Source organism: Camelus bactrianus, chromosome 6 (genome assembly GCF_048773025.1).
Source record: "Camelus bactrianus isolate YW-2024 breed Bactrian camel chromosome 6, ASM4877302v1, whole genome shotgun sequence".
Classification (NCBI taxonomy): domain Eukaryota; kingdom Metazoa; phylum Chordata; class Mammalia; order Artiodactyla; family Camelidae; genus Camelus; species Camelus bactrianus.
This window is the reverse complement of record NC_133544.1, coordinates 27,329,114-27,352,248: the sequence shown is the minus strand read 5'-3', so window position 1 is coordinate 27,352,248 and position 23,135 is coordinate 27,329,114. Positions and strand designations below refer to the sequence as shown.

The following is a 23,135-nucleotide window of genomic DNA, read 5'->3' as shown; positions in this document are numbered from 1 at the left end:
TCTCTCCATTATTTTCATATTTTCTTCTTGATTTTAATTTTTACAAGTACCAATGCACGTGGCTCCTCGCCTTTACTACGACTGGTAACGTGTACCTGCTGTCAGTTATTTATGTGTATGTATATAGAACTTGAAAAATGTTATCTGAAAGGAACCTTATCATATGGGTCTCATGTTCCCCATTCTCTCCTTTCTATGAATGTTGTATAGACTCTCCTCTGTGTCTGTTTGTTTGTTTATTTCCTGGCACTAACCTTCTATTTATTCATATTTTAATAACTGCAATAAAAGGAATGAAAGCTACTTTAATGAAAAAGGAACTCAGAAAAATATGGAACGCTTCACGAATTTGCGTGTCATCCTTGTGCAAGGGCCATGCTAATCTTCTCTGTATCGTTCCAATTTTAGTATTTGTGCTGCCGAAGCGAGCACCTCTGTGTCAGTAAGCGAGCACCTCTGTGTCAGTTTATACTTCACTTTATATCATGGAAGCAATACCCTTTAATTAATTAATTAATTAATCAATCATAATTCACATTAAAATTTTTATACCATTTTGAAAGGTTTCTTTCCCTTTACAGTTACTACAAAATATTGGCTATATTCCCCGTGTTGTATACTCTATCCTTGAGCCTATCTTAACCCAATAGTTTGTACCTCCCACTCCCCGAATCCAGTATTCCCTCTACCCCCTTCCCTCTCCCCACTGGTAACCACTAGTTTGTTCTCTGTGTCTGTGAGTCTGCTTTTTTTTGTTATATTCACTAGTTTATAGTATTTTTTAGATTCTACATATAAGTGATACCATACAGGATTTGTCTTTCTGTATCTAACTTAACTTAGGCAGCATAATGCCCTCCAAGTCCATCCGTGCTGCTGCAAATGGCAGAATTTCATTCTTTTTTATGGCTGAGTAGTAGTCTGTTTTGTGTGAATATATATATATATATATATATCTCACAGCTTCTTTATCCAGTCATCTGCTGATGGATACTTAGGTTGCTTCCATATCTTGACAATTGTAAATAATGCTGCTATGAACGTTAGGATGTATGTATCTCTCAAATTAGTGGGTTTATTTTTTGTTTTTTGTTTTGGATATATACCCAGGACTGGAATTGCTGGGTCATCTGGTAGTTCTATTTTTAGTTTTTCAAGAAACTGCTGTTCTATTTTCCACAGTGGCTGCACCAATTTGTATTCCCACCAGCAGTGTACAAGGGTTCCCTTTTCTTCACATCCTCGCCAACACTGATTATTTGTGTTATTTTTGATGATAGCCATTCTGACAGGTGTGAGGCGATATCTCATCATGGTTTTGATTTGCATTTCCCTGATGATTAGCAGTATTGAGCATCTTTTCATATGCCTGTTGGCCATCTGCATTTCCTTTTTGGGAAAATGTCTATTCAGTTCTTCTGCCCGTTTTTAAAAATTTCCTTAAAATCAGTTGTTTGTTTTTTGTTTTTTGATGTTGAATTGGGAAGAGGTACCCTTTTAAATTAGTTTCTGAGTAATTTTATTGTGAGGTCATAGGAGATGAATGGATAAAGAAGATGTGATATATATTTACAACAAAATATTACTCAGCCATAAGAAAGAATGAAATAATGCCATTTGTAGCAACTTGGATGGACTGAGAGATAATCAAGTAAGTCAGACAGAGAAAGAAAAATATCATATGATATCACTTATATGTGGAATCTTAAAAAATGATACAAATTTTATTTATAAACCACAAATAGACTCAAAGACATAGAAAACAAACTATGGTTACCATAGGGGAAAGTGGGGGATGGAGGGATAAACTAGGAGTTTGGGATTAGCAGATACACGTTACTGTTTATAAAATAGATAAACAACAAGGACCTACTGTATAGCTCAGAGAACTATATTTATTATCTTGTAATAAAATAAACAATCTTATGGTTACCAGGGAAAAGTGGGTGAGAAGGAATAAATTTGGGAATTTGAGATTTGCGCATGACAGTCACTATATATAAAAATAGATAAAAGATTTCTTCTGTATAGCACAGGAAACTATATTCAGTATCTTGTAATAACCTTTAATGAAAAAGAATATGAAAACTAATGTGTGTGTGTGTACACACATGACTGGGACATTATGCTGTACACCAGAAATTGACATTGTAACTGACTATATGTCAATTAAAAAAGAAAAGAATTACAGGGAAAGGAAGAAAAAGAAGTAGTTTATACAACTTGGAATCAAAGAACCATTGGTACTTTTCCGGGAAGAACATTTTTCTGTGTCTTCACAAGCTGTCAAATCCATTAACGTTAAGAAATGCAAGTTCTGTGGTCCTTTGATAAGTGGGTTGTTGCAATAACAGCAAATTAGATTTGTTCGGGAGGATTTATTTTTCCAATAGCCATATCGATTTTTACCCAGAATTCATTATGTGAGAGTTTACAATGAAACTGTTTAATGTGTTTCAAGGTTTTTCCTTCTTTGACGTTGAAGTAATATGTTTTCTTATTTATTTTTTAGATTTTAAATTTCCTTTAAAGCTGGGCTAGTGTCCCTTAATTCTCAAGGATAATTACTGCTCGTCTTGCGATCGCATAAGCTTAATACAGTAGGATGAAAGAAACAAGTGCCTATGGATTAATTTATTCAGGTTGTCATCCTCATGGAGAAATCCCTTTGGATAACGTCTTGTCTTTCTAATGCCAGATGCTGATTTCAGCAGCACCTGATTGCTTTTCATAAAGAAAGTAACTAAAAAGCTTTGAAAAAAAAAAAAAAAAGCCTTGGCCCTGCAGGGTTCTGCTAAATGTCTTCCCTCTTTATCTATTGAGTTTTTTTTTTTTTTTTTTTTGGTGTGTATGCTTTTCATGTGCTTATTGTGTTTACAGGATGATTTTACGTTTCTCAGCCTTTACATATTGTAGACAGTTTTGGGCTACAACGTGAAGCCTGCATCAGTTTTGAATTATCTTTGTACCATCTTGCGCATGTCCTTTTGTTTCTTTTGTTCTGTAGCATTTTCTTTGGTCTGTGGCCTAAGTCTAGATTTTTCCTCTTTAGAAAGAAAACTTTGATGGAGAGGGAAGATAGAACTTAGTGAATTTGGCGGAGGGGGATCAGGAAGACGCGAGGCTTATAATTATTTCTAATTCAATTTATACCGAACCCCCTGGAAATCCACAGTGGATGAACTTACTCCGTTTTAAAGACAGACTTAGAAAGTGTGAACTAAGATCGCAGAATCATTAGTGCTGATCACGAGGCTTTTCCAGGTGGGGTGAGATGTTATTGATGACTTCTGTAGACGCTGGAGGTATTTCTACCAGAAATGCAATTAGAATGCAGTTATTTCTGACTTTTTGAGATGATAAACACAGTATCTTTTTGCTTTTCTTTTCGTTTGCTTTCTCTTAATGGAGAGCCGTCTTTCAGGGTTTTAGCAGTTTTACAGCATCCACCAGGTGGTAGAGTGGTGTCTGGGCTTCCCAGGATGTCCTGGTCCCTCCTTTGGAGTACTATTGCTGTCCTGTTATACAGATTCTTTAAAAGGGCCCGGCATTGTAAAGCACTTATTTCATGGTTCGTGCTGTGCACGAAGTGATATGTGGTCGCACCATGTTTAAGGTGTGGTTGGAATTTTCGTGAATGGATTGCTGGGTCTTCTCTCCCTTGCCCCCTGATTTCTAAACAAAACCAGACAACAGTTAGTAGTATTTTACCAGGCCCCCTGAGGGGAGGTGAGATGACTGAGTTGAATCAGAATGTGTAGCCTGTGGGATGTGATTGAAACTGTCCGTAAAGGGCTGGTCATACTGCTCTTGCAGTTCAGGTCTCAAGTATGGCCTCGATTTGACCCTCTGCCCCCTGCCCCTGCCTTCAGGAAGATGTTTACCCCGCTGATTCTGGGCCCAGACTCACCTGTACTCTGCACACCATTGTGGAAATGGTTCAGAGGCACAGAAGGAGTCTTACCGTCAGAATGGTAACTCCGCTTCTCCTGCCCGTTTCTTTCCTCTGTTTGAAGAATAGTGTGGAAGAGGATTCTTGTCAGACCTGGGTCTGCATCTGAGCTCTTGCTGAGTAGTTGTGTGGCCACAGGGAACATGCTTCACCTTTTAGGCCTCAAATCTCAAATGTAAAATTGAGACTTTGCCGATGACCTCCTTGTGCTTTGGTGAAGCACAACCACGTGACTGCTGTCCTGAATTTAATGTTCAGCGCCCCCCCCTGCTTTTTAAAATGAGTATCTCTGTAAACAATACAGTAATCCCCCTTTATCTGAGGTTTCTCTTTTTGTGGTCCAAAAATAGTAAATAGAAAATTCCTGAAATAAAGTTTATAAGTTTTAAATTGTGAGCTGTTTTGAGTAATGTGATGAAATCTGGCACCGTCCTGCCCTGGATGTGAACCATCTCTTTGTCCACATCGCTGCCTGTTAGTCACCTTGCAGCCAGTTCAGTTTTTCTGGTTGGTATTGACTGTTGTGGTATCACCGTGCTTGTGGTCAGTGACTCTTATTTTGCTTAATAATGGCCTCAAATCACAAGAGTTGTGATGCTGGCAATTCAGATGTGCCAAAGAGAAGCCGTGTAGAGTGCTTCCTTTAGGGAAAAGGTCAAAGTTCTTGACTTAATAAGGAAAGAAAAAAATTATATGCTAAGGCTGCTAGGGGCTACAGTGAGGCTGAATCTTCCATCCATGAAATTATAAAGAAGGAAGAAGAAATTCATGCTAGTTTGGCTGTTGCATCTCAAGCTGCAAAAGTTATGGCCATGGTGCGTGATAAGTGCTTAGTTAAAATGGAAAAGGCATTAAGTTTGTACAGTAAGGTATTTTGAGAGTGACTGCATTCCCATAACTTATCTTACAATGTGTTGTTATAATTGTTCTATTTTATAGTTAACTATTGTTGCTCATTGCTTACTGTGCCTAATTTATGAATGAAACTTCATCATAGGTATGTATAGGAAAAAACATGGTAGGTACAGGCATACCCCGTCTTGTTGTGCCTGGCTTTATCGTGCTTTGCAGTATTGCATTTTTCACAAGGTGTGCGCAACCCCACATCAGGCATTTGCTCACTTCACGTCTCTGTGTCACATTTTAATAATTCTCAAAATATTTCAAGCTCTCCACCAGCAAAAAGATTACGACTCCTTGAAGGCTCCAATGATAGCATCTTTTAGCAATAAAGTATTTTCAAATTAAAGTATGTACTTTTTTTTTAGACATAATGCTATCGCACACTTAATAGACTACAGGATAGTGAAAACATGACTTTTATATGCACTGGGGAACCAAAAAATGTGTGTGACTTGTTTATTGGGATATTTGCTTTTTGCAGTGGTCTGGACTGAACTTGCAACATGTTTGAGGTCTGCCTGTATAGGGCTTGATACTATCTGTGGTTTCAGGCACCCATGGGGGTCTTGTATCCCTTAAGGATAAGAAGGGACCACTGTGTGTTTGTAGCTTTGCCTGTCTGGGCTCTGTGAAAGTGGTGTCCTGTAGTGTCCAGTCTCTCGTAAGAGGGCTTCATCACCGCCAGGCCATGGAGAACCACCGGCTCCCTGCTTGGCCTGTCTGATGGACGTGGATGTGGGTTGCAGCTTTTTCTTTGGTGTTCGGCTGGAGTAGAGTGGTTTCTATCTAAAACATTTTTGTCTTTCTAGGCTTCCCGCCTTACTGGTCCTCTAGAGCAGGCTTTTTGTGATACTGGGTCAGAGGCAGGGGCAGCATTATGTGACATGGGGGCATGAATCCAGTAAGGACGTAAATAGAGGTTAATGGGAACCAGATTCCCCACTCTTACAGGAATGGAAAGGTGAAACTAGAACGAATCTTGTAGTGTGTGATTGGAATTCAGGGTATTTGCCTGAACTGATGGTCTTCAGTATACATGGATGGACACCGGAAGAAAGAAGTAAGTGTGCACATATATGTGTGTGCTTCTGTTCACTTAGATGACCTAGGAACAGCGATAATCTGTTTGCAATATGCATACCCCGATCTTGGTTTCTAAATATCTTTTTTTCCCCACTAAAATGGTTGGAATTACCAGACTAAAATAATCACTCTTAGGCAGCTATCATAGAATAATTAACTTGGCCAAGAATTATCAGTGGACTTCAAGTGTTGGGTGAAAGTTGGTTGGGAAATAGGAAATCTATATAGTCTGAAAGTATCACCTCACAAAATACTTTTTCAATACAGAGGGGAAGAGAGTCACTTTACAGGGGGGAAGTCTGGCAGATGGCACCCAGTCAAGTGATGGAAGTTCACATTACCCGTCAGGGAGAGACACTGAAACCGCACACCACCTGATAGGATAACCACAGGAGGAGGGGGCTCTTCCGTCGTATCCTTGCTGAACGGTCGTAACTTGACTCTAATCATCAGGAAGTATCAGACAAACCCAGAGTGAGGAACAGTCTACAGAACTGGCCTGAAATCTTCAAAGTTGTCAAGGTCATGAAAGTCAGGGACAGTCTGAGGAATTCTAGGTTGAAACAGACTAATGAGGTATGAAAACTCAGTGCAGTGTGACATCCTGGATTGGATCTTTTTACTGAAGTGGACGCTATTGGGACCATTGGAGAAAGTCACATCTGCTCTGTGGATTAGATGACTGTACTGTACCAATGTTAATTTCTGGGTGTGGATGGTCGTAATTCTTGCAGTTTTGGAGGAGAATGCCCTGGTTTTAGAAATATACTCACTGGACTCTGTAGGGGTAATAGGCCATCAGATTGGCTCCTTACTCTCAGGCAGTTCAGGGAAATAAAGTTATTTGTTCTAGTCTTGCAACTGTTTTGGATGGGCTGGCCTGAGATTTTTAAACAAAACAAAAGAGACTCCTCCTGTGAATTGATTTTTTTCCAAAATTGTTAGTTTATCAGACAAATCATTTGTGAGGTTTAAGGGGTTTGCTTTCCTGGGCTGTCTTGTCTAGAAACTGCCCTTCCCATGCATCTTCCTGTTACATCTTTTTTTTGGTGGTGGGGGAGGTAATTAAGTTTATTTATTTAATGGAGGTGCTGGGGATTGAACCCAGGACCCTGTGCATGATAAGCATGCGCTCTACCCCTGAGCTATTCCCTCCCCCCTTGATTTGTCTTCTGGTATGCCGGTTTTAAAATATTTACCATCATATTATTATATCCTTTTCCCTGCCCATTATTTATTTCTCTCCACTTATGTTTTGCTTTTGTGACAGCCTCCTTTCGAGGGAAGTATGATTTACAGAAATAGGGCACTTTACCGTGTTACCATTCAGTGATAATACTGGATTTAATTTTAACTGACTTCGTGTGTGCTATTCTTTTCTCCTCAATTCTCTGGTGAGCTGTTTAAGCTTCCTGTCTTTTTCTCCCCTCACTGTACTCTGCTTTAGCGCTGAGCATGTTTCAATAGGCTTTTAGTAACAAGTGTTGGGCTGGTCGATTGCTGTCTCAAAATTTAGGGTTTTCAGGAAGTAGGCACAGGGAAAGGGGAATCTGATAGACAGAATGGTGAATTCCATGCTGCCCTCATCTGTGATCTACTCATCTCACGTTTGTGTGTGTGACTGGTTAGCCCCCAAAGGTGTAGAATGGAGCCTATTAGGACCAAGCTGGCCCTAATGTAGAAATTTGTGTCTTTTGGGATTGGGGGTGGTGTGCTGTGCTGTGGGGAAGGGATTGATTGTCAGAGGAGCCTTCTGTCTCTGAAAACATTACACGTAAGTGGTCTATTTGGTAGAATTTGCTTTAGTACAAAAGAAAAATCACAGGTTAAGGCCTTGAATTGTCCCTTGGCACTTTTCTGTCTTTGGGGGAACTAAAATCCATCACAGGGCTTGTTTTCCTTACTTAGGTTGGAGGACAGACTTCTCTGTAGCAGTTACACTAATTTTCCTATTTCTCAGAATGATCAAGGGAGAAACGCTTTTAAAACCCACAGTGGTAGTTACATTGCACTTAGAACACTCCCACACGTACAGGCTCTTTTTCAGCTTTTGTTTTTTTTTGTGTGTGTGTTTTTTTTTTCCTTGCTGCTTTTACAGTGTAGGTGGCCTTCTCTGGATTGCTTTTGACAGGAAATTGAGCAAGCTTTCTTTTTTGGAATGGAATATATTTTACTGCTGAGAGAGAAAAAAGAATTGTTTATGTTTTGAAATTTAATTATGAATTTTTATTTGAAAGCCGATTTAAATCTAGAAAAACGAAGGTAGGGCTTGCATTTCATATTGTGTGCTAATATTTCTGAACGTTCCCATTCATTTTTGGGTTTTCCTTTCTTCTTTTGGAGAAACAAAGGGGGGTCTCCCAAATTACTTGGCTTCCTGAAGCCAGAGCCATTGATGGATATTAAGAATTTTATCTTTGTCATTATTTGTCTGCTTTTGTCAGAGGCTGCCTTCCGCAATTGTCTTTTCTGTAGTGGAGATGTGATGAGCTCTACACTGAGTTCACAGGCATCTTGAATCTAGAATGTATGGTAGCCCTGCCTTTGGAAAAACATGTCATTCAGCAAAGCATCCTAACCATCTGGCTTGTGCAAAGGTCCCCAGGCCTGGTGGGGAGCTCCAGATTGGAATCCTGCCTCTGCCACAGATTCTTCCTGGACTCCTAAACCCACTGGTGCTTTGAAATAGAAACACCTTCTGCCCACCCACTATCCAGGTGCTTGCTGCCTGGGGTGACTGGGGGTCAGTTTGCTATGTGTAGTTCCTTTATAGCACTGGGGATTCAGAGGAGGAAACCAGACTATAATTAGAACATAAGCCCATATGCCATGTCATGGAAATGTTGTCCAGTGGAATGGAGTGATTCTGTGGAGTCTAAGTGTGTTTACAAATCATATCCTTTCACTTGGGTTTAAAATTTGCATGTTTGTTCATGTACCTAGGTACATTACTAGTGCAAATCAGCTGGTATGTTTTGTTTATGTAATTAGCTGATGATAGTTTATACATTAAGATTAACAAAACGAAGTGTATATTTGGAGTCTTACAGGCTTCTTTATCCATTCTGTGGGTACAATTTGTAGACCAGTCATGTAAAGACTGCAAGTTTTATCATCTGCAGTATCTGGTGCTCAGAATATCTTTTATAGGTTTCTTTCCCCACAGTTTTTGTCTGCTGTTTCTACTGTTTGATTATGATAGGGTAGGAAAGACCTGTCGCGGGGTCTTCTGAAGCTCTGTTCTGCTATGTTGTGTAAGATCACGGTGCAGGACATGGTAAGCCCTCAATGAGTCTCGTTTCGAATGTAGTTAATGTAAGTTTTGAAATATCTTTGTATTTGGCTGAATGAAAGACGTGAGTCCTAATGTCCAAGGTGACAGGATGGGATGAAGGGCTTTCCCTCTTGTCTCACCAGGAAGTGGGAATATTTGTAAGTGAAACTAGGTTCTGATTCTTGTTACTCTTCTTAGCTTCCACTTTTTATGTTTGGGAACAGGGTTTGGGAATTACCCCAGTTTGAAATAGGGTTTCACCTCAGCAAACATTAAAAAATTGGTTTCTTGGCGGGAGTGGGGATGGGGATATAGCTCAGTGGTAGAGCTCGTGCTTAGCATGCACGAGGTCCTGGGGTCTATCCCCAGTACTGCCATTAAAATTTTGTTTTTAAAAAACAGTGAAGTGCTATTATTAAAAAAATTGGTTTCTTGGAAGCTCTTTTGGACAAGTATAGTCTGACTTATTTTAATATTTTTAGAAACAGGTACATGTACTGCAGATTTTAATGTTGGCCTGTATGTGTATTCATTCAACTAATAATAAGTCTGTAGTCACAGGAAATGTTGTGTGACTGTAGCAGGGTTTAGGACCTATCTGGAGTGACCAGTGTGGGAATTGTCGAATTTCTCCGTCATCAGAATGTTCGGTTGCCTTGGAGCAGGCTTTCTCAGTCTCACCACTGCTGACGCTGTGGGCTGGATGATTCTTTGCGCTGTCCTGTGCCTTGCAGGATGGTTAGCAGCATCCCTGGCCTCTGTCCATTAAGTGTCAGTAGTATACCCTCTTCCTCTGTTGTGACAACCAGAAATGTCCCCAGGGTACAGAATTGCCTCCTGTTGAGAACCACTGGTTTGGAGCAGTGGTTCCCACAGGCAGGTGATGGACCAGCTGCATCAAAATCACCTTCTAGGGGTTGCTTCTTACTCACATGGGTTCCTTAGCATCTCCTAGACTTACTGATCAGATTGTGTGGGGCGAGGCCGCGTATCAGCAGTCTGCCTAGAGACTCAATAGCCAGGTTTATGAATTTGTTCCCCAGCACCTCCATTTAAAATCATCCAAGCAATCAATCAAATTACCCCCCCCCCAAAAGAATTTGCTTTTTCAGTGGGAGTGGCTTTTGGTTGGCTTAAATTTAAATGTGTGTTGAACTGCACATAAAGAGATTACACATCGAACAGGGTTTTAGAGGGAAGTATAACATTTCACAGTTATGGTTTGGGAGCTGTGATCCCCCCCCCCCACCTTATTACTATGAGGTACAGTTTATGTTTTTCAGAATTTGAAGATAACTGTAAAATAACCTAAAGTTTCTAATTATTCTCCTCTAGGTTTTGAGAGAATACCTCACGTTGGACTCAGAAGCCAGATTTACTGCTAGCTGGGAAGTGGAATCAGGTGAGTTGGTAGATGAGTCACAAAGTCGCGGTGGGAGAAGGGAGTGCCACCCACGTGTTCTTCATTCTGAGAAGGCCTGCTGCTCATAGCAGGATTTTGATTTAGCAAATGTGGATTCTGTATTTTCCCCCACTGGTTTTTCCTCCTTGGTTGTTTTACTGCTGAGAGGCAGAAATAGAGACAAGAGGAGACTCCTATGCAGTTTTTAGTCATTGATTTCTGAATTCTCTTTTCATCTTCATAAATTAAATAGTTCAGATATTTTTCTGGCAGCTTAAGTTAATAATAATAATGTTTTTGTTACATACGTGTAGTTTCATAGTAATTGCTCAGAAAATCTTCTCTGTGTTTCTTCACATTTTAGATTGTACCTCAATCCATGTTCTAAATAAGAATCTTGTTACCCCAGATGCATTAATATATAGTTTGGAATCCCCGGCTTATCCTGAGAAGTTGAGAGATGGCTGGCTGATCTATTTGATTGACACCTGCCATTGATTAAGAGTGATTGCACTTGGTTACTGCTAGGTGGAGACCCAGTTCTGTCCTGGGCCTATCCCAGTGTTTTAGTGGACATTTCTCAAACATTTTTTTACTCAGTTGTAAAAGGACATTCTCATTGAGAAAAATAATAGCTTGATTTGATCGAAAGAGACTTTTCTACAGGATGAAAATGCTGTAATGTTAAGCTCCTAAATTCAGTTAAACAAGTAGTTCGGGATTATGTCGGTTTCTTTGGTTCTGTTACTTTGTACTTAACCTTCCTCTCAGCCAGATGCTGAGACAAAGCGATGGGGATTTTTCTTATCTGCTGCTTTGTGAGAAGCAGAAGCAAATTGCCTGAGGAGTCAGCTCTTCTGGAGTGAAGAGCATCCCACAAAGGACAGTCAAGGTTATCTGAGCATCTCACCTCTGTAAACCTTTGTGCAGAGCTGAGGGCTTCTTTTCAGAAGCCCGCTGGGTAACTGGAGCACTGATTTCAAAGTGGCTTGCTATTTCTGACCTTCCTTGAATTTCAGTAAGAGAAATTGGGGAGTGATTATCTCTGAAAATGTTTTTAAAAAGTACATTAGGACACTTTCCTGTTAGCAATTGATTTAACCATTCTCAGAGTCATTCTTCAAAAGAGGTAGAATCCAAGGAAGATTTTTAGATCTCTGTAATTTTTAGCCATTTGAAGAGCCTAGGTTTTTTTTATTAGCAACACAACTGAGAAACTACCTCTCAGAATGTAGTGTCTTTGGAACCATCAAAAATGGCTGAGTGGTGAGGCAGGCGGCCTGCAGGAGCGCTCCGGGTAGGTAGCTGTGGCTCAGCTACCTTGCAGAGGACGAAAAATCAGTGCATGTTATCGAGCGTCTGTGGTTTTTAACCTCGATCTTGGAATTTGTTTTACAAGATTCACTTTTTTTCCTCCACAGTACCTGTATACTATTGACATGTGCACCTTCAGTGCAGGCCTTGTATGTCTTACGGTATTTTAAACATGCTTAAGTGAGGATCAGCTCCTGGTTGATACACGTGAATAGGACAGTTCTTAGCAGAAGCCCTGAGTTTCAGGGTTACTGTGAGGCCAAGCTTGTGTGGCTTTTATGTTGTAGCAGCTACACCTTGTCTTCTGAATTGTGTTGTTTAGTTTAACAACCTGGACCCCTGGGCACTTAGATCACTTCTTTTAATGGCGGTGACATCTGGTGGCGCTGGTACACCTGTTAGATGGCGTGGGAGAGTCTTAGCATTCATACCCCCTAGGTCGACCGGGACAGCAGAGGAGGGAGCCGTGATTGAACAGTCCTCCAGATCTGCTGCTGCCGTGACTCCTTGGCTTTCTAAATGGATGCTTTTCTCCTAACTGCTCGCTCTCTACTTAAGGAATATCCAAAGCAATTCCCTTCCTCCAAAAGAAAACAAAAGTCCAAAAAGACCACAACCCCCCACAAAAAAACCCCAACCCACAAAACTTTGTATTTTGTATGTAGTCCTGTGTGTATCTTATTAAGTCCATCATTCTTATACTTTTTAAATTTATTTATGTTTTGAGTAGTGTTGTTGTAGAATATAAAATTGAGGTGGTGGGAGGGTATAGCTCAAGTGGTAGAGCACATGCTTACCGTACACAAAGTCCTGGGTTCAATCCCCAGTACCTCCTCTAAAACTAAATAAGTAAATGTAATTACCTCCCCCCCTTTAAAAAATATATATGTATATATATATAATTGAATTGAGAAAGCATACTTTATTTCTTCCTTTAAAAAATTTTAAAAATTGCTATATTCTTTTTAAGCACCCAACAGGAAACAGAGTGATGTTAATTGAAAATGATCTCTGACTAAATGATGTGCTTTATGCATTGAAACATTTGAATAATTTTCTCAAGTATATTTTTCTTTGGATCTTTCCTTTCCTTGTAAAGACAATTGTGTACTCATAGCTAAGTGAGGTATTACTTAAATTTTTCTCTCCAGTTTGGCTTATAGCATTCCAGGCTTCTGCTTTTCATGGAAGAGTGAGGAAGTTTTTAAAAAAGCTCTCCACTTCTTTCTTTTCTTGGAAATAAAGTGAAAAAGAATAATACTGGTTGTATTTACTTAGACTATTAGTTTGCTGGTATAACACACAAAAGTAAAGACATACTTTTTTGTTGTTTTATGGGAAGTCCCAACCATTTAGTAAGTGTGAAAAAAAAACAAAGAAAAGGAAAGAAAAAAAGCATGTTGGAGCACTCTCCTAGACTTCTCTTGGTGTTATATGGAGTGGTAACAGGAAGCTGACATCCGTCATCCAGGCAATAGAATGTCTATAGCAGATTCAGAAATCAGTTAAAAAATGGAAGCTTGGAAGGCATTTCTTCCCTGGCTGTCCATCCTGTAGAACTGTGGCCTGACCCCTCATATCCACTGATGTACCGAATCTCTTTTCTCATTATTCTAACTCATTATGCCTTTCTTAAATCATGAGGAGAGCTGATCATATCGAGTGCAGTTTCCTCTTTACACCTAGTCCAGTGGCAAAGACAGTAGATTAACTAATGATAGGAGTTTGAATATGTTAACTCTAAGAAGAAAAGAGCTCAGATGTTTACCCTTGAGTAGACTTGCTAGATTCTCTGGGTCAACGTAAATTGGAGTTTCACAGTGGCACTGAGGGTACCAAAGGGAGGCAGCTTTTTCAGATAAATACTACATGGAATTTTATTAACTAAAGATTGACTCTAGTGTAATATGAAAATATTAAAAATTTAGAGTAGCAAAGGGATGATTGCACAGTTTTCCTTTTATCTTTGGCCATGACTAATGTGACCTGAATTTGGCATGCCTGGAGGTCACTACTCATTCTAGTGACAAGCAGAACAAATGGGAATAGGAATAAGTTATCTTTGGGGGAGTGTCTTATTTCTTAGTACCTGCTCATATTTTAGGGGCCCTGGATTTGTGTGGATATGATCCTTTATAGTGATACCATGTTACCCACTTTCTTGAATGTCTGAAACATTTAAAATTTGCTAATAGGAGTAGATGGGAACAAAAGTCTAAAGTAAGGGATCAGAAAATAGAGAAGCAAGAACAGGAACTGTGTAGGAATGTAGGTGGAGGCCAGGGTGGGAATTGTGCAGAGCTCAGCCCCGCCCACACCTCGCCTACCTGCTGGAAAATCCTGGGTGGGTGAAAGCATTTTTGAAGACCTGGCTTTGGGAACAGATCACACACTGGGTGGAGTGAGAGATGGAACTTGGGGAGAGCTTGCACCTGCCAGTTTTTCATGCTACACTCATGTTTCTCAAAGGGCTTGGGAAACTCTTAGGAGTTCGGGTTTTACTTTAAAACCTGGGCTTTGTTTTAATGTTTGTCAATACCTCAGAATACTTTAGACAGAAAAGCAAGGTGTAAGTGTCTTCGCTAGTATTTGAATGGCTTTCATCAAAGTCATGCGTACAAATTAAGGTCATACGGTGAGTGATGTCGTAAATGTTGGGATATCCAGTTTTCCCTGTTTTGGGGGTTTTGGTGCTCCTCCTCGTGGGAGGAGGGCTTAATTGTGTCTTTTTGGAAATGACTTTTAAAGGCAAGGCCCTAGGCTTGAGGAAAGCTACTGCTCACATCAGCACAAAACATGCCGAAGTCTCTAGTGAGTCTGTGAGTAAGAACATACCAGAGGAGTGCGTGTGCAGCCCTTCCAGACAACACCAGCCTTTTCAGGGCAGGAGATGCGCTTGAACCCTCGGGTGTCTTAGCTCATGGCTAGCTCTGTGTTCTTCCCATATTGGTTTCCTTAATGAAAATGGACTGATCGATACTCTGGAGGAGTCTCCAGTAGGTTAAATAGTGAATGGTTGTTCAGGAACTAATAGATTTTGATTCCCCACCCACCCCAGAAATCATTAAAAAAAAAAAAAAAGTCTTTAGCTTAATCAGTAACTGAGCCATTCTGCTACTGAGTGATCCCCACCCCCCGCCCCAGTCAATTGGAAAATAAATGGTTTAAGAAATTGACTAGGTAACATTTGATGGGTATAAGGCCCTCTGGGCATGTTCTAGTCTTAAAACTTTTGTAATTACAAGAAGTAAAATATTCTACTGCTGTTGTCACTAGTTTTTAACCCCTGGATTTATTAGTGGAAAAGTTAATTCAATTAAGTATGTAGCTATTTAACGCCTATTATAGAGAGCTTTTTGCTTAGTGTTGTCAAGGATAGAAATACAAAAAGGAAATTGTTTTTTCTAGCGAGGGAGATAAAACATAATTAAAAATTGTAAGTAGGCCTTTGGTAGAAGTACAGTAAAATGCATTGAGGTGTCTGTAGAGGGAGAAATAAATCCATGGAGTTGATATCATTGGAACTGGGCATTGAAAGACCTATCTATCTTCTAAAAGACTAACATTTGTTTCTTTAAGTAACTAAAGTAATTCATATTGTGTAAAATCTGAATGTTCCTAAAAGGCACACATGATAAAGTAAAAAAAATCACCCAATTCTCACCAGATCACTCAGTCTCTACCACCCAGAGAGAATTGTCCCTGCTGGCATTTCCACTGTTTATTTGTGAGATTTTTCAAGCATACACAAAAAGTAGAGAGAATAGCACGGTGAGCCCCCATGCACCCATCAACCGAGCTTCAACAATTACAGACACCTTTTCTTTCTTGTTCCATCCATCTTCTTCCTGTTTTTATGGTTAAAAAATTTCTTTTTGAGTTTGAAGCACAACCCAGATATTATGCCATTTAACCTGCAAATACTTCAGTAAGTATTTTTAACAGATGATGACTTAAAAAATTGTCACCATGTCATTACCCTTAATGAAATTAATGACAGTACTTCAATATTACTCACTTCTAGTTTGTCCTGAAGTCTGTTGTGTTCATGTTCCTCCTTTGTCTCAAAATTGTCATTTTACAATTCGTTTGTTTGGAATCAGGATCCAAACTTGATAAACACATTGCATTTGTCTCTTTCAAGTCTTTCTTAATCTGTGACGTTTTCCCTTTCCTCTTTTTTTTTTTTTTTTTTCATGTAATTTATTGTAGAAGAAACCGGGTCATTTGCTTTTTAGGACTGCTAACATTTTAATAGTTTTTTTTCATTTTTAATCCTTCTGCATGATCATATATACGTATTTTTTTAACCTTAAAAAAATTGAAGTATAGTTAATTTACAATATTGTGTTAGTTTTAGGTGTATAGCAAAGTGATTCAGTTATATACATATTTTTTTCTTTCTGAGATTCTTTTCCATTGCAGGTTATTGTAAGATATTGATATAATTCCCTGTGATATATAGTAGGACCTTGTTGTTTATCTACTTTATGTATAGTAGGTAGTATCTGCCAATCCCAAACTCCTAATTTATCCCCCTCTTCCCCCTTTGGTAACCATAAGTTTGTTTTCTATGTCTGTTTTGTAAATAAGTTAATTTGTATCTGTATGTTTTAAAAGCAAAATTGGGCTCATACTTTGCTGTTTTTTTATTTTTTATATTTAACAACATTATTAGGAATGTTATTTACTCTTCTGTGGTTAGTTTTTTTTTCTGTTAAATCTTTTGGCATTATAGTAACTAAAAATGAGAAAGATGCATTTGATTTTATTTAAAGTAAATCTTATATTGATTATATGTAGTATTACAACAATGAATTGGTTATTTCTCTTCTTCCCTCCCTTCCCTCTCTTTTTCACTTGAGTGGCTGTTACAAATAGATATAATATTGGAGAGACAGCTCCCTGGATTGAGAGCCACTTTATTTTCCCTGAGGAATGTAGACGGATGGTTTTATAAAAGAGAGCCTGGCTGATGGTCCACTGCCAGGGTCACAAATAGAGGAGGTAAATGGTTCCCATGCAAGGCCCTGATTTTCCAGAGAGTCCTTTACAGGGAGGGACCCTCCTTGTTATTGTTACTGTAAGCTGACCTTTATTAAAAAGTTATGTTTGTATTCTCACATCAGTGTTGGCCACTGGTGGGAAAGGATTCTTAGTGGTTAAAAGGGAGCATGACTTTTAATTTAGTGATGCTAACATAATTTTTGACATTTCTCTGTTAGAGCTGCTTTCAGTTATTGTCAAGTTTTTAGCCTGGAAAAAGAAAATGTGTGTGAGCTCCCACCAATAATAATTCATTACACCAGCTGAAGTTTCATGTGGCCGTTTAAGCTGACAGAGTCTTCTGTCCTTGATCAGATAAAACCCCAGCTTCATTTGTGATGTTCTGATTGTTCCTGGTAGCTTGTCTTCTTTTACATTTTATTAGATGTTAATTTAGCAGTGAATGTGGAGATACTATCTACATTTCCCTTTCTTCTGTAATGCTGAGTCATTTGATAACCCTGTAGCATCCTTGCAGGATGTTTTCTAAAATTAATTTTTTAATAAAAGTAATAAATGAGTTTGTAAGTTTACTCCCTGCTTCCTCTTGCTGGCTCCAGAGGCAAACACTGTGTTGATTTGGTATTTATAATATAAAAGTATTGTATTTTTGTGTCTTGAAACTTTACGTAATTGGTATTATAAGGAATATTGGTAACTTTTCTGTCATTCACTAACATGCTTTGGAGAGCTGTCCATGCTGGTGGATATCAGTCCAGTTCATCCTTTTAAGTGCTGCCTGGTGTTATGTGGACTAGTCCCGGGAACATGCCGTCGTCTTTCTGCAGTTTTCCTATTGCTGATCTTCGAGGTTGTTTCCAATAGTTTCTGATGGCAATTAAGGCTGCAGAGAGTATCCTTGCCCTTGGCTCTGTGTACATGGGCGTATGTTTCTCTAGGCAGTTGTCAGGTCATGGGACGTTGTAATAGATACTCCCAAATTGTTTTACCAGAGTGGCTCCCCTCAGCAGAGAGGGTTTATCTATAGAAGTGTTCTTTAATTCCACCTATTTATCTAGGGAAGTGGGACAAGGCAGGCGCTCCATTTGAGGAACTGACTTGTTTATGAATAAGTAGAGCTTGTTAACTTCTAATATTTGGTTTTGAAGGTTTTTTTTTTAAATTGAAGTATAGTTTGAAGGTTTTTTTTAAGGCGAGTTTTATTTATTGAACTATCTTTTTTTTAAGGTTTAAAAATGTTTATTCTACTTTTTAAAAAGTTCACATTTTTTTAAATTGGACTGTCTTTTGCTGCCAGATGTGAATTTATTCACACACATGGAATTCTTCAATTAAATCTTCACAGGTAAATTGTGATCATAGCTATTGAGCTTTTGTATAGAAATAACACGTAGTTTTAGCATTTGTGCGCTGGGAATAAAGTCAGGTGTGAGGGCTGTCTTCAGTGCTTCCAAAGATTGAAAGGCCCCTTCAGTTAACTGTTCACCTCCGTTCTGATGGCCAAGGAATGTGTTGTGTGTTCGCAGAACACCTACCTCACTGTGGACACTGCTGGCCGAGGGAGTACATAATTAAGTGAGAACCACCATGGCCCCAGGAATAGGCTTTGTGTCCTGTCCATCAGTTTCCCTTAAAGGACTTCTTAGAGGACACTTTTCAAAGTAAAGAATGGCCTAGACTCCTTTCCGTTCCTTGGTCTGGCATGAGAAGCCAGATACAGTTCCTTATTCCTTTGATCTCTTAAGGGAGGAATGTGATCATTATTTTATCAGCTAATTATCTTCAGGAGCGTGGATTATTGAAGTCAGTCTTCATAGTATGCCTCTTCTTTCTCTACAAAAGTTAGCATGCATATTCTTTTTTTTTTTTCCTGAATCTTTTTTTTTTTTCAATTGTGTATAATCAGTTTACAATGTTGTGTTAATTTCTGGTGTACAGCATAGTGACTCCTTTATACATGCATACATATATATATTCCTTTTCATATTTTTCATTCTTTTTAATTTCTAAGACCCTCTCACTGGTGGCCTCTTCGAGATTCTGAGCCTTGCTCTTTCCGTCTGTCAAATGGGACTCCCAAGGTACATGCCTTGCAGTGTTGCTGGGTGCTGGGAGCCAGTATGGTGCCTCACTTGGAAGTGAGCTCTCCAAGTCATGTAGTCCAGCCTTCTTCTGTAACGAGGCTAGGAGTGATAAGTGACATATAATCTCCTTTGGTTTGTCCTCACAACTAAAAAATCTTGCTGCACATTACATCACGTTGTGACTGCTTCTTGAGAAACCACAGTGGCAGCGTCTCCACACCTCTTTTTCCTTGCCTGGTATTTCCCTTCTCTCCACCTGTCAGTCACCTTTCCCTCCTTTGAAACAGGTTCAGATTCCCTTCCTCAGGGAGGCTTTTCTTGCTAATCCAACAGATGGATATTATTTCATATCCTCATCCACTCAAGTGTATCTTTCACTCTGGAAATTTGAACTTACTTATATGTGTCTGGGGAAACTCTTCTCTCTGTCCATATTATTTAGAAAGGAACGTATATCATAAAGTGCTATGTTATTTAGGGGAAAATACTTTAGAAGAAAACCATATTGATTAGCAACACAGTGTTGTTTCTGTGTTTTGGAAAGGAAAAATGTCACCTGCCGGGGATAAGCTCTCAGCATGCACTGTACCATGCTTTTAGCATCTTAGCTGCAACTCAGAGACCGCCGCTCTGCTTTTTTCACACAATCACCTTTCAACCGAATAGGTTAGAATGAAGGATTATGTTAAATAAATGAGAACAAAACTCTCCACCGATCTTTTGTGTGTCTTTGCCTATGGTTGGGTTTGCCTCTGACTTTCCACCAGTGCTCTCATATTTTTTCTGTGCTATGAAAAGTGGTGAACAAAATAAAAATATCAAGTAGCCAGTGTGCACTCGTGAAGATAGCTTGCAGAGAAATGTGGACTAACCAGTACATAAAGGATCATAGGAAACCAAGTTAGAAGCTTTTATAATCCTAAGCGTGAATGAATACATACTTTAGTGAATGTTCTACTGCAAAGCTTACACATTTTAATTTCATTTCAGCATGCAGTTGGATAAATCCTTTTCTTACTCATCTGAGAGCTGCTCATACATGACACCAGTTTGTAATCAAATACCAATTTGTCTTTGTGTTAAGCCACTCTGGGAATAGGGAGGAAGTAACATGGGTCACTTCTTCCCCTGATACACACGGACAAATGTGTGTGTTGAAGTGTGTGTTTGTGTGAAGGGACTGCAGGGTCTTAGTTTATATTTGGGGTGTGAAGGAAGAGAAGTCTGATAGGATTTTAGACCTGAAAGGAGCCTCAGCTGTCATCTCTTCATTTTATGGTGAAGGATCTGTATTCACAGAAGTCCCGTGTTTGCCCACGGTTGTCTGAGAGCTCTTGAGTTTGTGGAGACGGGGTGGCTCTATCAATGCTTTTGGGATAAACTCAGTAGTATTTCTGTACCCAGGGACCTCAGAGTATTTCCTAAGTCATTTATCTTTTGTATTTTGAATATTCATAAAAATTAAGTTTTGATGGGGTTTGAGGCTAGAATTTTTCCTTTGGACATTCTTTTTTCTTTCTTTCTTGAAGTACAGTTGATTTACAATGTTGTGTTAGTTTCTGGTGTACAGCATAGTGATTCAGTTTTATATATATATATATATATATATATATATATATATATTCTTTTTCATCATAGGTTATTACAAGCTATTGAATATAGTTCATTTGTGCTATACAGTAGGACCTTGTTGTTTATCTGTTTTGTATATGGTGGTTTGTATCTGCTAATCCCAAACTCCTAGTTTGTCCCTCCCCCACCTTTCTTTTGGACATTCTTAGGAATGCTGCCCACAGATTTTTTCCTGAGTAGACATCATAGGAAAGCCAAACATTGTCTAAATTAGAGTTTTTGCATTTTCTTCTATTGCTAAGTAAATAATTTTTCTTTGAAAAGCATTTTAATAACCTTTGTGGGAAAAATGTTTGAAAATCCAAGGCAGTTTCAGTTTCACCTTTTCAAGTGTTGACTTTAATTAAAGCCTAGCTTTCACCATAAGGACTTCATTTCTCTTATCTTTACATTCCCGCAGCTCCTAGCACTGAGCAAAATGTTTAGAAAGTGAGGTTGGAGGGTAGTTTATCCAAATCCTCAGTGAGAAGCACTTCACCTGTCTCTGCCCCTTGCTTCTCTGTTCTGTGTCATTGTGAACTAAAGATCAGAGGAAATTTTGGAAGAATTGTTTGGGTATTGAAATACAACATTTCTTACTAATCAAAAATTGGATCACTGGACCAGAACATCATAATTTCAGCTCCCATTTGTTGAGCTCTCTTACCTTGTGGCAAATATTTTCCAGATCCTTTGAGAACAGAAATGAATTGGCATGGCCTCTACTTTTAAGGACCTAAAACCTAGCAGGTGAGGCAGGTGTGTGTTCAGGTGCAGTGATGGGAGCATTAGAAGTGCTGAAGCAATACATGTACCGTCGGTGTTTCTCATTAGCAGTGCTTAGAAGGATATGAATATTGTAAATGGTGGAAGTTTAGTCACAAAGTAATTAGGCTTTTTTAAAATTAAATTTTATGTGTTAAGTGACTAATACATGCCCATAGAGTAAAATCCGAAAGGTGATGCAGTGAAACTAAACTGTATAGATTGAATTGGATTTTACCAATTTTTCTACCCTTTTTCTCTTCCAGGATCCAATCCAGAAATGTCATAGTGAATTTAATATGTATGCTTTTTAAAATTTATTTTTACAGAAATTGTAGCATACCGTACTATGCTTTCATTCTGTGCATACATTCCAGAGTATGGTTGTAGTTTATTATCCAGTCTCTTAATAATAAGACCTTAAGTTGTTTCTAATCTTTTGGTATTGTTAACAATGCCACTGTGGCTGTCCTTGAACTTTTAAGTGTGCAGATTTATATAGAGGAGTGTCTAGGTTAAAGAATATATCCTTAAACTGGTGCAACCACTGTGGAAAACAGTATGGAGGTTCCTTGAAAAATTGAAAATAGAACTGCCGTGTGATTCAACAGTTCCACTTACAAATATCTATCTGAAGAAAACAAAAACGCTAATTTGAAAAGATATAGATGCACTCCTGTGTTCATTGAAGCATTATTTACTATAGCCAAGATATGGAGACAACCTCTAAATGTCTATCAGTAGACGAATGGATAAAGAAGATAGGATATAGACAGATACACAATGGACTATTACTCAGCCATAAAAAAGATGAAATCTTGCTGTTTGCCATAGCGTGGGTAGACCTTGTGTGCACTATAATAAGTACAGTAATGCAGGCAGAGAAAGACAGATGCCTCAGGATTTTACTTATACGTGGAATCTAAAAAAGGAAATCAAATGAACAAACAAAAACCAAAGTCCAGACTCATAGAGAACAGATTGGTAATTGCCAGAGGGGAGGAGGGTTGGGGTGGGCAAATTGGGTGAAAGGGATAAAGAGGTACAGACTTCTATATATAAAATAAATAAGTCATGAGGATGTAATGAGCAGCACAGGGATTAACTTTGTATGGTGACAGATAGTAACAAAACCTACTGTGGGGTTCACCTCAGCTGTACACAAATGTCGAATCACTATGTTGTCCACATGAAATTAATATAATATTCTATGTCAAATATACTTAAATAGAAAAAAAAGAAGCAAAAATCATTCAGCTAAAAAGGGACCCTGCCAAGAGTAGGAAAAAAAAAAGCATTACCATCTGTTATATATTTATGCTTTCTTCGTGTAATAAATTGTTTCGCTAAAAAAACCCCAAACCCAAGAATATATATCTTCATATCTTTGACAACTATTGCTAAATTGCCCTCCATAGACAGTGTACAAATTTACACGCCCATCAGCAATGTACGCCTTCCTCCTCTGTCTTGCTAGGAGTGTGCGATTAACCCTTTTGATCCTTGTCAATTTCATAGCCAAAAAGGGAGACCTTGTTGTGGTTTTCCTGTGCTTTCTCTCCTTACAAATGAGGTTGCACCTACTGTCGGATGTTTGAGTGCTTTTTCTTTCTGTGAATTGACTCTTGTGATCCTTTGCTTATTTATCTAAAAAAAAGAAGTTAGCAGTTTGTGATAGGAGCTGCTGATTTTTTTTCCACTGGGTTTATATTTTGTCATTTATGGAAAATTTTGCCATGT

General features: G+C 38.8%; 1 protein-coding gene and 1 non-coding gene across 9 annotated transcripts in view; one reads left to right on the top strand and one right to left on the bottom strand.

Moving 5' to 3' along the window:
* Window positions 1–23,135, top strand: part of SIPA1L1 (signal induced proliferation associated 1 like 1) — a 340,274-nt gene that overhangs the window by 62,498 nt on the left and 254,641 nt on the right. For all 8 annotated transcript variants that reach the window (XM_074365310.1, XM_074365312.1, XM_074365314.1 and 5 more), the window contains one exon: window positions 10,548–10,614. The gene's annotated coding sequence lies outside the window, so the exon portion shown is untranslated. The remainder of the gene's footprint in view (window positions 1–10,547; window positions 10,615–23,135) is intronic.
* LOC123618893 (U6 spliceosomal RNA) lies at window positions 326–432 on the bottom strand. The gene has a single exon (XR_006727395.1). It is a non-coding gene; the product is annotated as a U6 spliceosomal RNA (small nuclear RNA).